Below are 15,149 nucleotides of genomic sequence, written 5' to 3' on the forward strand. Positions count from 1 at the left end.
TGAAGTAGAAAGTGAGGCATCCAGATACAGCAACAGGTCAATTTCAGCAACTCCGTTGGATGGTTCAGTCACATATCATCATTGCATGAAATAAAAAACAAATACATACGATCAAAAAATTCATTTAGAAACCAGGTTTCTTCTTATTAGTTTGGGATTATATTCGGTGCGATAAATGGTGTGGGTGGTTGTTAATAGGACCCTGTGAACCATGATGGATGGAGGTGAAAGTTTGGCTAGTAGAGTAATGAATAAAAGGGCATACCTTTAGAGATTGTGTCAAAATACTAGTGATGTTTTTATTGAATGTAAAATTAACAGAAACAAAATCTACTTGTTGAAGTAGAGAACGAGGCAGCCAGATAAAGCGCAGGTCGATCCCTGTAACCCCATTAGGCGGTTCAATTCAAGTCAGTCATTAAACAGCCAACCTGAATAACACATCAAATACAACTAAAACAGGAAAACGCTGAATTAAATAGAACTTTTACAGATTGATATTGTCCAAAACTTATTTATCTAAAAGAAAAAATATCTACCTCAAGAAGTGGAGAGTGAGGCGTCCAGGTACAGCAACAGGTCGATTCCAGCAACTCCGAACGATGGTTCAGTCAATGTCCCGGTGAGACACCAAGCAGCCAACCTGAAGAGCACAACAAAAGAAATCTTTAAAAAAGAAATTTCTGAATTAAAAGGAGCTTTAGAAAGATTGGAATTGTTAAAAACTTCTTTATGTAAAGAAACAATATATACCTTTGGAAGTAGTAAGTGGGGCCTCAAAATACAGCAACTGGTCGATTCCAGCAACTCCGTTATGGTTCAGTCAACATCCCGTTCAGTCATCCAGCAGCCAACCTGAATAATATATAAAAAGAAAAACTAAAACAAAGAAGAATCTAAATTAAATAGATCTTTAAACAGATTGGATTTGTTAAAAACTTCTTTGTCTAAAGAAAGAATATCTACCTTTTGAAGTAGAGAGTGAGGCATCCAGATACAGCGACAGGCCAATTTTAGCAACTCCGTTGGATGGTTCAGTCCGTTTCATCATTGCATGAAACAAAAAACAAATACATTCAATCAAAAAATGCATTTAGAAACCAGGTTTCTTCTTATTAGTTTGGGATTATATTCGGTGTGATAGATGGTGTGGGTGGTTGTTACATATGACCCTGTGAACCATGACGGAGGAGGTGCAAGTTTGGCAAGTAGAGTAATGAAAAAAATGGCATACCTTTAGAGATTGTGTCAAAATACACGTGATGTTTTTCTTGAATGTAAAAATAACAGAAACAAAATCTACTAGTTAATGAAAAGAATGAGGCAGCCAGATACAGCGTCAGGTCGATCCCTGTAACCCCATTAGGCGGTTCAGTCAACGTTCCAGTCAGTCATTAAACAGCCAACCTGAATAACACATCAAATACAACTAAAACAGGAAAATGCTGGATTAAATAGAGCTTTTACAGATTGATATTGTCCAAAACTTCTTTATCTCAAAGAAAAGATATCTACCTTATGAAGTGGAGAGTGAGGCGTCCAGACACAACAACAGGTCGATTCCAGCAACTCCGAACGATGGTTCAGTCAATGTCCCTGTGAGACATCAAGCAGCCAACCTAAAAGGCACATCAAAAAAAATCTTTAAAAAAAGAAGTTTCTGAATTAAACGGAGCTTTATAAAGATTGGATTGTTAAAAACTTCTTTATCTAAAAAAAAATTATCTACCTTTTGAAGTATGAGTGAGGGGAAAAAATACAGCGACAGGTCGATTCCAACCACTCCATTAGATGGTTCAGTCGACGCCCCGGTCAGTCATCAAGTAATCAACCTGCATAACATATCAAAAGAAAAATTAAAACAAAGAAGGTCCTGAATTAAATAGAGCTTTAAACAGATTGGATTTATAAAAAACTTCTTTGTCTAAAGAAAAAATATCCACCTTTTGAAGTAGAAAGTGAGGCATCCAGATACAGCGACAGGTCAATTTCAGCAACTCCGTTGGATGGTTCAGTCACATTTCATCATTGCATGAAATAAAAAACAAATACATACAATCAAAAAATACATTTAGAAACCAGGTTTCCTTTTATTAGTTTGGGATTATATTCGGTGCGATAGATGGTGTGGGTGGTTGTTACATATGACCCTGTGAACCATGACGGATGGAGGTGAAAGTTTGGCTAGTAGAGTAATGAATAAAATGGCATACCTTTAGAGATTGTGTCAAAATACTAGTGATGTTTTTATTGAATGTAAAATTAACAGAAACAAAATCTACTTGTTGAAGTAGAGAACGAGGCAGCCAGATAAAGCGTCAGGTCGATCCCTGTAACCCCATAGGCGGTTCAGTCAACGTTCCAGTCGGTCATTAAACAGCCAACCTGAATAACACATCAAATACAACTAAAACAGGAAAATGCTGAATTAAATAGAGCTTTTACAGACTGATATTGTCCAAAACTTCTTTATCTAAAAGAAAAAATATCTACCTCAAGAAGTGGAGAGTGAGGCGTCCAGGTACAGCAACAGGTCGATTCCAGCAACTCCGATAGATGGTTCAGTCAACGTCCCGGTGAGACACCAAGCAGCCAACCTGAAGAGCACAACAAAAGAAATCTTTAAAAAAGAAATTTCTGAATTAAAAGGAGCTTTATAAAGATTGGAATTGTTAAAAACTTCTTTATGTAAAGAAACAATATATACCTTTGGAAGTAGTAAGTGGGGCCTCAAAATACAGCGACTGGTCGATTCCAGCAACTCGGTTATGGTTCAGTCAACATCCCGTTCAGTCATCCAGCAGCCAACCTGAATAACATATCAAAAGAAAAACTAAAACAAATAAGAATCTAAATTAAATAGAGCTTTAAACAGATTGGATTTGTTAAAAACTTCTTTGTCTAAAGAAAAATTATCTACCTTTTGAAGTAGAGAGTGAGGCATCCAGATACAGCGACAGGCCAATTTCAGCAACTCCGTTGGATGGTTCAGTCACATTTCATCATTGCATGAAACAAAAAACAAATACATTCAATCAAAAAATGCATTTAGAAACCAGGTTTCTTCTTATTAGTTTGGGATTATATTCGGTGTGATAGATGGTGTGGGTGGTTGTTACATATGACCCTGTGAACCATGACGGAGGAGGTGCAAGTTTGGCAAGTAGAGTAATGAAAAAAATGGCATACCTTTAGAGATTGTGTCAAAATACACGTGATGTTTTTCTTGAATGTAAAAATAACAGAAACAAAATCTACTAGTTAATGAAAAGAATGAGGCAGCCAGATACAGCGTCAGGTCGATCCCTGTAACCCCATTAGGCGGTTCAGTCAACGTTCCAGTCAGTCATTAAACAGCCAACCTGAATAACACATCAAATACAACTAAAACAGGAAAATGCTGGATTAAATAGAGCTTTTACAGATTGATATTGTCCAAAACTTCTTTATCTCAAAGAAAAGATATCTACCTTATGAAGTGGAGAGTGAGGCGTCCAGACACAACAACAGGTCGATTCCAGCAACTCCGAACGATGGTTCAGTCAATGTCCCTGTGAGACATCAAGCAGCCAACCTAAAAGGCACATCAAAAAAAATCTTTAAAAAAGAAGTTTCTGAATTAAACGGAGCTTTATAAAGATTGGATTGTTAAAAACTTCTTTATCTAAAAAAAAAATTATCTACCTTTTGAAGTATGAGTGAGGGGAAAAAATACAGCGACAGGTCGATTCCAACCACTCCATTAGATGGTTCAGTCGACGCCCCGGTCAGTCATCAAGTAATCAACCTGCATAACATATCAAAAGAAAAATTAAAACAAAGAAGGTCCTGAATTAAATAGAGCTTTAAACAGATTGGATTTATAAAAACTTCTTTGTCTAAAGAAAAAATATCCACCTTTTGAAGTAGAAAGTGAGGCATCCAGATACAGCGACAGGTCAATTTCAGCAACTCCGTTGGATGGTTCAGTCACATTTCATCATTGCATGAAATAAAAAACAAATACATACAATCAAAAAATACATTTAGAAACCAGGTTTCCTTTTATTAGTTTGGGATTATATTCGGTGCGATAGATGGTGTGGGTGGTTGTTACATATGACCCTGTGAACCATGACGGATGGAGGTGAAAGTTTGGCTAGTAGAGTAATGAATAAAATGGCATACCTTTAGAGATTGTGTCAAAATACTAGTGATGTTTTTATTGAATGTAAAATTAACAGAAACAAAATCTACTTGTTGAAGTAGAGAACGAGGCAGCCAGATAAAGCGTCAGGTCGATCCCTGTAACCCCATAGGCGGTTCAGTCAACGTTCCAGTCGGTCATTAAACAGCCAACCTGAATAACACATCAAATACAACTAAAACAGGAAAATGCTGAATTAAATAGAGCTTTTACAGACTGATATTGTCCAAAACTTCTTTATCTAAAAGAAAAAATATCTACCTCAAGAAGTGGAGAGTGAGGCGTCCAGGTACAGCAACAGGTCGATTCCAGCAACTCCGATAGATGGTTCAGTCAACGTCCCGGTGAGACACCAAGCAGCCAACCTGAAGAGCACAACAAAAGAAATCTTTAAAAAAGAAATTTCTGAATTAAAAGGAGCTTTATAAAGATTGGAATTGTTAAAAACTTCTTTATGTAAAGAAACAATATATACCTTTGGAAGTAGTAAGTGGGGCCTCAAAATACAGCGACTGGTCGATTCCAGCAACTCGGTTATGGTTCAGTCAACATCCCGTTCAGTCATCCAGCAGCCAACCTGAATAACATATCAAAAGAAAAACTAAAACAAATAAGAATCTAAATTAAATAGAGCTTTAAACAGATTGGATTTGTTAAAAACTTCTTTGTCTAAAGAAAAATTATCTACCTTTTGAAGTAGAGAGTGAGGCATCCAGATACAGCGACAGGCCAATTTCAGCAACTCCGTTGGATGGTTCAGTCACATTTCATCATTGCATGAAACAAAAAACAAATACATACAATCAAAAAATGCATTTAGAAACCAGGTTTCTTCTTATTAGTTTGGGATTATATTCGGTGCGATAGATGGTGTGGGTGGTTGCTACATATGACCCTGTGAACCATGACAGATGGAGGTAAAAGTTTGGCTAGTAGAGTAATGAATAAAATGGCATACCTTTAAAGATTGTGTAAAGATATTAGTGATGTTTTTCTTCATTGTAAAAATAACAGAAACAAAATCTACTAGTTGAAGAAGAGAATCAGGCAGCCAGACACAGCTTCAGGTCGATCCCTGTAACCCCATTAGGCGGTTCAGTCAACATTCCAGTCAGTCATTAAACAGCCAACCTGAATAACACATCAAATACAACTAAAACAGGAAAATGCTGAATTAAATAGAGCTTTTACAGACTGATATTGTCCAAAACTTCTTTATCTAAAAGAAAAAAATATATACCTTATGAAGTGGAGAGTGACGCGTCCAGATACAGCAACAGGTCGATTCCAGCAACAGGTCGATTCCAGCAACTGCGATAGATGGTTCAGTCAACGTCCCGGTGAGACATCAAGCAGCCAACCTGAAAAGCACATCAAAAGAAATCTTAAAAAAAGAAGTTTCTGAATTAAACGGAGCTTTAGAAAGATTGGAATTGTTAAAAACTTCTTTATCTAAAGAAAAAATATCTACTTTTGAAAGTAGTAAGTGAGGCGTCAAAATACAGCGACAGGTCGATTCCAGCAGCTCGGTTATGGTTCAGTCAACATCCTGTTCAGTCATCAACAGCCAACCTGAATAACATATCAAAAGAAAAATTAAAACAAAGATGGTCCTCAATTAAATAGAGCTATTACAGCTTGATATTGTCAAAAACTTCTTTATCTAAAAGAAAAAATATATACCTTATGAAGTGGAGAGTGACGCGTCCAGATACAGCAACAGGTCGATTCCAGCAACTGCGATAGATGGTTCAGTCAACGTCCCGGTGAGACATCAAGCAGCCAACCTGAAAAGCACATCAAAAGAAATCTTTAAAAAAGAAGTTTCTGAATTAAACGGAGCTTTAGAAAGATTGAATTCGTTAAAAACTTCTTTGTCTAAAGAAAAAATATCCACCTTTTGAAGTAGAGAGTGAGGCATCCAGATACAGCGCCAGGTAAATTTCAGCAACTCCGTTGGATGGTTCAGTCACATTTCATCATTGCATGAAATAAAAAACAAATACATATGATCAAAAAATACATTTAGAAACCAGGTTTTATCTCATTAGTTTGGGATTATATTCGGTGCGATAGATTGTGTGGGTGGTTGTTACATATGACCTTGTGAACCATGACGATGGAGGTGAAAGTTTGGCTAGTAGAGTAATGAATAAAATTGCATTCCTTTACAGATTGTGTAAAATACTAGTGATGTTTTTCTTGAATGTAAAAATAACAGAAACAAAATCTACTTGTTGAAGTAGAGAACGAGGCAGCCAGATACAGCGTCAGGTTGATCCCTGTAACCCTATTAGGCAGTTTAGTCAACATTCCAGTCAGTCATTAAACAGCCAACCTGAATAACACATCAAATTAAACTAAAACAGGAAAATGCTAAATTAAATAGAGCTTTTACAGATTAATGTTGTCCAAAACTTCTTTATCTCAAAAAAAAAGATATCTACCTTATGAAGTGGAGAGTGAGGCGTCCAGCTACAGCAACAGGTCGATTCCAGCAACTCCATTAGATGGTTCAGTCAACGCCCCGGTCAGTCATCAAGCAGCCAACCTGAATAACATATCAAAAGAAAAATTAAAACAAAGAAGGTCCTCAATTAAATAGAGCTTAAAACAGATTGGATTTGTTAAAAACTTCTTTGTCTAAAGAAAAAATATCCACCTTTTGAAGTAGAGCGTAAGGCATCCAGATACAGCGGCAGGTCAATTTCAGCAACTCCGTTGGATGGTTCAGTCACATTTCATCATTGCATGAAATAAAAAACAAATACATACAATCAAAACATACATTAAGAAACCAGGTTTCTTCTGATTAGTTTGGGATTATATTCGGTGCGATAGATGGTGTGGGTGGTTGTTACATATCACCCTGTGAACCATGACGAAGGAGGTGCAAGTTTGGCAAGTAGAGTAATGAAAAAAATGGCATACCTTTAGAGATTGTGTCAAAATACTAGTGATGTTTTTCTTGAATGTAAAAATAACAGAAACAAAATCTACTAGTTAAAGAAGAGAATGAGGCAGCCAGATACAGCGTCAGGTCGATCCCTGTAACCCCATTAGGCGGTTCAGTCAACGTTCCAGTTAGTCATTAAACAGCCAACCTGAATAACACATCAAATACAACTAAAACAGGAAAATGCTGGATTAAATAGAGCTTTTACAGATTGTTCTTGTCCAAAACTTCTTTATCTCAAAGAAAAGAAATCTACCTTATGAAGTGGAGAGTGAGGCGTCCAGCTACAGCAACAGGTCGATTCCAGCAACTCCATTAGATGGTTCAGTCAACGCCCCGGTCAGTCATCAAGCAGCCAACCTGAATAACATATCAAAAGAAAAATTAAAACAAAGAAGGTCCTCAATTAAATAGAGCTTAAAACAGATTGGATTTGTTAAAAACTTCTTTGTCTAAAGAAAAAATATCCACCTTTTGAAGTAGAGAGTAAGGCATCCAGATACAGCGGCAGGTGCTGAATTAAATAGAGCTTTTACAGACTGATATTGTCCAAAACTTCTTTATCTAAAAGAAAAAAATTCTACCTCAAGAAGTGGAGAGTGAGGCGTCCAGGTACAGCACCAGGTCGATTCCAGCAACTCCGATAGATGGTTCAGTCAACGTCCCGGTGAGACACCAAGCAGCCAACCTGAAGAGCACAACAAAAGAAATCTTTAAAAAAGAAATTTCTGAATTAAAAGGAGCTTTATAAAGATTGGAATTGTTAAAAACTTCTTTATGTAAAGAAACAATATATACCTTTGGAAGTAGTAAGTGGGGCCTCAAAATACAGCGACTGGTCGATTCCAGCAACTCGGTTATGGTTCAGTCAACATCCCGTTCAGTCATCCAGCAGCCAACCTGAATAACATATCAAAAGAAAAACTAAAACAAATAAGAATCTAAATTAAAGAGCTTTAAACAGATTGGATTTGTTAAAAACTTCTTTGTCTAAAGAAAAATTATCTACCTTTTGAAGTAGAGAGTGAGGCATCCAGATACAGCGACAGGTCAATTTCAGCAACTCCGTTGGATGGTTCAGTCACATTTCATCATTGCATGAAACAAAAAACAAATACATACAATCAAAAAATGCATTTAGAAACCAGGTTTCTTCTTATTAGTTTGGGATTATATTCGGTGCGATAGATGGTGTGGGTGGTTGCTACATATGACCCTGTGAACCATGACGGATGGAGGTGAAAGTTTGGCTAGTAGAGTAATGAATAAAATGGCATACCTTTAAAGATTGTGTAAAAATATTAGTGATGTTTTTCTTCATTGTAAAAATAACAGAAACAAAATCTACTACTTGAAAAAGAGATTCAGGCAGCCAGATACAACTTCAGGTCGATCCCTGTAACCCCATTAGGCGGTTCAGTCAACATTCCAGTCAGTCATTAAACAGCCAACCTGAATAACACATCAAATACAACTAAAACAGGAAAATGCTGGATTAAATAGAGCTTTTACAGATTGATATTGTCCAAAACTTCTTTATCTCAAAGAAAAGATATCTACCTTATGAAGTGGAGAGTGAGGCGTCCAGACACAACAACAGGTCGATTCCGGCAACTCCGAACGATGGTTCAGTCAATGTCCCGGTGAGACATCAAGCAGCCAACCTGAAAAGCACATCAAAAAAAATCTTTAAAAAAGAAGTTTCTGAATTAAACGGAGCTTTATAAAGATTGGAGTTGTTAAAAACTTCTTTATCTAAAGAAAAAATTATCTACCTTTTGAAGTATGAGTGAGGCGAAAAAATACGGCGACAGGTCGGTTCCAGCAACTCCATTAGATGGTTCAGTCAACGCCCCGGTCAGTCATCAAGTAACCAACCTGAATAACATATCAAAAGAAAAATTTAAACAAAGAAGGTCCTGAATTAAATAGAGCTTTAAACAGATTGGATTTATAAAAAACTTCTTTGTCTAAAGAAAAAATATCCACCTTTTGAAGTAGAAAGTGAGGCATCCAGATACAGCGACAGGTCAATTTCAGCAACTCCGTTGGATGGTTCAGTCACATTTCATCATTGCATGAAATAAAAAACAAATACATACAATAATAAAATACATTTAGAAACCAGGTTTCCTTTTATTAGTTTGGGATTATATTCGGTGCGATAGATGGTGTGGGTGGTTGTTACATATGACCCTGTGAACCATGACGGATGGAGGTGAAAGTTTGGCTAGTAGAGTAATGAATAAAATGGCATACCTTTAGAGATTGTGTCAAAATACTAGTGATGTTTTTATTGAATGTAAAATTAACAGAAACAAAATCTACTTGTTGAAGTAGAGAACGAGGCAGCCAGATAAAGCGTCAGGTCGATCCCTGTAACCCCATTAGGCGGTTCAGTCAACGTTCCAGTCAGTCATTAAACAGCCAACCTGAATAACACATCAAATACAACTAAAACAGGAAAATGCTGAATTGAATAGAGCTTTTACAGACTGATATTGTCCAAAACTTCTTTATCTAAAAGAAAAAATATCTACCTCAAGAAGTGGAGAGTGAGGCGTCCAGGTACAGCAACAGGTCGATTCCAGCAACTCCGATAGATAATTCAGTCAACGTCCTGGTGAGACACCAAGCAGCCAACCTGAAGAGCACAACAAAAGAAATCTTTAAAAAAGAAATTTCTGAATTAAAAGGAGCTTTATAAAGATTGGAATTGTTAAAAACTTCTTTATGTAAAGAAACAATATATACCTTTGGAAGTAGTAAGTGGGGCCTCAAATTACAGCGACTGGTCGATTCCAGCAACTCGGTTATGGTTCAGTCAACATCCCGTTCAGTCATCCAGCAGCCAACCTGAATAACATATCAAAAGAAAAACTAAAACAAATAAGAATCTAAATTAAATAGAGCTTTAAACAGATTGGATTTGTTAAAAACTTCTTTGTCTAAAGAAAAATTATCTACCTTTTGAAGTAGAGAGTGAGGCATCCAGATACAGCGACAGGCCAATTTCAGCAACTCCGTTGGATGGTTCAGTCACATTTCATCATTGCATGAAACAAAAAACAAATACATACAATCAAAAAATGCATTTAGAAACCAGGTTTCTTCTTATTAGTTTGGGATTATATTCGGTGCGATAGATGGTGTGGGTGGTTGCTACATATGACCCTGTGAACCATGACGGATGGAGGTAAAAGTTTGGCTAGTAGAGTAATGAATAAAATGGCATACCTTTAAAGATTGTGTAAAGATATTAGTGATGTTTTTCTTTATTGTAAAAATAACAGAAACAAAATCTACTAGTTGAAGAAGAGAATCAGGCAGCCAGACACAGCTTCAGGTCGATCCCTGTAACCCCATTAGGCGGTTCAGTCAACATTCAAGTCAGTCATTAAACAGCCAACCTGAATAACACATCAAATACAACTAAAACAGGAAAATGCTGAATTAAATAGAGCTTTTACAGACTGATATTGTCCAAAACTTCTTTATCTAAAAGAAAAAAATATATACCTTATGAAGTGGAGAGTGACGCGTCCAGATACAGCAACAGGTCGATTCCAGCAACAGGTCGATTCCAGCAACTGCGATAGATGGTTCAGTCAACGTCCCGGTGAGACATCAAGCAGCCAACCTGAAAAGCACATCAAAAGAAATCTTAAAAAAAGAAGTTTCTGAATTAAACGGAGCTTTAGAAAGATTGGAATTGTTAAAAACTTCTTTATCTAAAGAAAAAATATCTACTTTTGGAAGTAGTAAGTGAGGCGTCAAAATACAGCGACAGGTCGATTCCAGCAGCTCGGTTATGGTTCAGTCAACATCCTGTTCAGTCATCAACAGCCAACCTGAATAACACATCAAATTAAACTAAAACAGGAAAATGCTGAATTAAATAGAGCTATTACAGCTTGATATTGTCCAAAACTTCTTTATTTAAAAGAAAAAAATATATACCTTATGAAGTGGAGAGTGACGCGTCCAGATACAGCAACAGGTCGATTCCAGCAACAGGTCGATTCCAGCAACTGCGATAGATGGTTCAGTCAACGTCCCGGTGAGACATCAAGCAGCCAACCTGAAAAGCACATCAAAAGAAATCTTAAAAAAAGAAGTTTCTGAATTAAACGGAGCTTTAGAAAGATTGGAATTGTTAAAAACTTCTTTATCTAAAGAAAAAATATCTACTTTTGGAAGTAGTAAGTGAGGCGTCAAAATACAGCGACAGGTCGATTCCAGCAGCTCGGTTATGGTTCAGTCAACATCCTGTTCAGTCATCAACAGCCAACCTGAATAACATATCAAAAGAAAAATTAAAACAAAGATGGTCCTCAATTAAATAGAGCTATTACAGCTTGATATTGTCAAAAACTTCTTTATCTAAAAGAAAAAATATATACCTTATGAAGTGGAGAGTGACGCGTCCAGATACAGCAACAGGTCGATTCCAGCAACTGCGATAGATGGTTCAGTCAACGTCCCGGTGAGACATCAAGCAGCCAACCTGAAAAGCACATCAAAAGAAATCTTTAAAAAAGAAGTTTCTGAATTAAACGGAGCTTTAGAAAGATTGAATTCGTTAAAAACTTCTTTGTCTAAAGAAAAAATATCCACCTTTTGAAGTAGAGAGTGAGGCATCCAGATACAGCGCCAGGTAAATTTCAGCAACTCCGTTGGATGGTTCAGTCACATTTCATCATTGCATGAAATAAAAAACAAATACATATGATCAAAAAATACATTTAGAAACCAGGTTTTATCTCATTAGTTTGGGATTATATTCGGTGCGATAGATTGTGTGGGTGGTTGTTACATATGACCTTGTGAACCATGACGGATGGAGGTGAAAGTTTGGCTAGTAGAGTAATGAATAAAATTGCATTCCTTTACAGATTGTGTAAAATACTAGTGATGTTTTTCTTGAATGTAAAAATAACAGAAACAAAATCTACTTGTTGAAGTAGAGAACGAGGCAGCCAGATACAGCGTCAGGTTGATCCCTGTAACCCTATTAGGCAGTTTAGTCAACATTCCAGTCAGTCATTAAACAGCCAACCTGAATAACACATCAAATTAAACTAAAACAGGAAAATGCTGAATTAAATAGAGCTTTAACAGATTAATGTTGTCCAAAACTTCTTTATCTCAAAAAAAAAGATATCTACCTTATGAAGTGGAGAGTGAGGCGTCCAGCTACAGCAACAGGTCGATTCCAGCAACTCCGATAGATGGTTCAGTCAACGTCCCGGTGAGACACCAAGCAGCCAACCTGAAGAGCACAACAAAAGAAATCTTTAAAAAGAAATTTCTGAATTAAAAGGAGCTTTATAAAGATTGGAATTGTTAAAAACTTCTTTATGTAAAGAAACAATATATACCTTTGGAAGTAGTAAGTGGGGCCTCAAAATACAGCGACTGGTCGATTCCAGCAACTCGGTTATGGTTCAGTCAACATCCCGTTCAGTCATCCAGCAGCCAACCTGAATAACATATCAAAAGAAAAACTAAAACAAATAAGAATCTAAATTAAATAGAGCTTTAAACAGATTGGATTTGTTAAAAACTTCTTTGTCTAAAGAAAAATTATCTACCTTTTGAAGTAGAGAGTGAGGCATCCAGATACAGCGACAGGCCAATTTCAGCAACTCCGTTGGATGGTTCAGTCACATTTCATCATTGCATGAAACAAAAAACAAATACATACAATCAAAAAATGCATTTAGAAACCAGGTTTCTTCTTATTAGTTTGGGATTATATTCGGTGCGATAGATGGTGTGGGTGGTTGCTACATATGACCCTGTGAACCATGACAGATGGAGGTAAAAGTTTGGCTAGTAGAGTAATGAATAAAATGGCATACCTTTAAAGATTGTGTAAAGATATTAGTGATGTTTTTCTTCATTGTAAAAATAACAGAAACAAAATCTACTAGTTGAAGAAGAGAATCAGGCAGCCAGACACAGCTTCAGGTCGATCCCTGTAACCCCATTAGGCGGTTCAGTCAACATTCCAGTCAGTCATTAAACAGCCAACCTGAATAACACATCAAATACAACTAAAACAGGAAAATGCTGAATTAAATAGAGCTTTTACAGACTGATATTGTCCAAAACTTCTTTATCTAAAAGAAAAAAATATATACCTTATGAAGTGGAGAGTGACGCGTCCAGATACAGCAACAGGTCGATTCCAGCAACTGGTCGATTCCAGCAACTGCGATAGATGGTTCAGTCAACGTCCCGGTGAGACATCAAGCAGCCAACCTGAAAAGCACATCAAAAGAAATCTTAAAAAAAGAAGTTTCTGAATTAAACGGAGCTTTAGAAAGATTGGAATTGTTAAAAACTTCTTTATCTAAAGAAAAAATATCTACTTTTGAAAGTAGTAAGTGAGGCGTCAAAATACAGCGACAGGTCGATTCCAGCAGCTCGGTTATGGTTCAGTCAACATCCTGTTCAGTCATCAACAGCCAACCTGAATAACATATCAAAAGAAAAATTAAAACAAAGATGGTCCTCAATTAAATAGAGCTATTACAGCTTGATATTGTCAAAAACTTCTTTATCTAAAAGAAAAAATATATACCTTATGAAGTGGAGAGTGACGCGTCCAGATACAGCAACAGGTCGATTCCAGCAACTGCGATAGATGGTTCAGTCAACGTCCCGGTGAGACATCAAGCAGCCAACCTGAAAAGCACATCAAAAGAAATCTTTAAAAAAGAAGTTTCTGAATTAAACGGAGCTTTAGAAAGATTGAATTCGTTAAAAACTTCTTTGTCTAAAGAAAAAATATCCACCTTTTGAAGTAGAGAGTGAGGCATCCAGATACAGCGCCAGGTAAATTTCAGCAACTCCGTTGGATGGTTCAGTCACATTTCATCATTGCATGAAATAAAAAACAAATACATATGATCAAAAAATACATTTAGAAACCAGGTTTTATCTCATTAGTTTGGGATTATATTCGGTGCGATAGATTGTGTGGGTGGTTGTTACATATGACCTTGTGAACCATGACGATGGAGGTGAAAGTTTGGCTAGTAGAGTAATGAATAAAATTGCATTCCTTTACAGATTGTGTAAAATACTAGTGATGTTTTTCTTGAATGTAAAAATAACAGAAACAAAATCTACTTGTTGAAGTAGAGAACGAGGCAGCCAGATACAGCGTCAGGTTGATCCCTGTAACCCTATTAGGCAGTTTAGTCAACATTCCAGTCAGTCATTAAACAGCCAACCTGAATAACACATCAAATTAAACTAAAACAGGAAAATGCTAAATTAAATAGAGCTTTTACAGATTAATGTTGTCCAAAACTTCTTTATCTCAAAAAAAAAGATATCTACCTTATGAAGTGGAGAGTGAGGCGTCCAGCTACAGCAACAGGTCGATTCCAGCAACTCCATTAGATGGTTCAGTCAACGCCCCGGTCAGTCATCAAGCAGCCAACCTGAATAACATATCAAAAGAAAAATTAAAACAAAGAAGGTCCTCAATTAAATAGAGCTTAAAACAGATTGGATTTGTTAAAAACTTCTTTGTCTAAAGAAAAAATATCCACCTTTTGAAGTAGAGCGTAAGGCATCCAGATACAGCGGCAGGTCAATTTCAGCAACTCCGTTGGATGGTTCAGTCACATTTCATCATTGCATGAAATAAAAAACAAATACATACAATCAAAACATACATTAAGAAACCAGGTTTCTTCTGATTAGTTTGGGATTATATTCGGTGCGATAGATGGTGTGGGTGGTTGTTACATATCACCCTGTGAACCATGACGAAGGAGGTGCAAGTTTGGCAAGTAGAGTAATGAAAAAAATGGCATACCTTTAGAGATTGTGTCAAAATACTAGTGATGTTTTTCTTGAATGTAAAAATAACAGAAACAAAATCTACTAGTTAAAGAAGAGAATGAGGCAGCCAGATACAGCGTCAGGTCGATCCCTGTAACCCCATTAGGCGGTTCAGTCAACGTTCCAGTTAGTCATTAAACAGCC

Source organism: Asterias amurensis, chromosome 3, assembly GCF_032118995.1.
Source record: "Asterias amurensis chromosome 3, ASM3211899v1".
In the NCBI taxonomy this organism is placed as follows: Eukaryota; Metazoa; Echinodermata; class Asteroidea; order Forcipulatida; family Asteriidae; genus Asterias; species Asterias amurensis.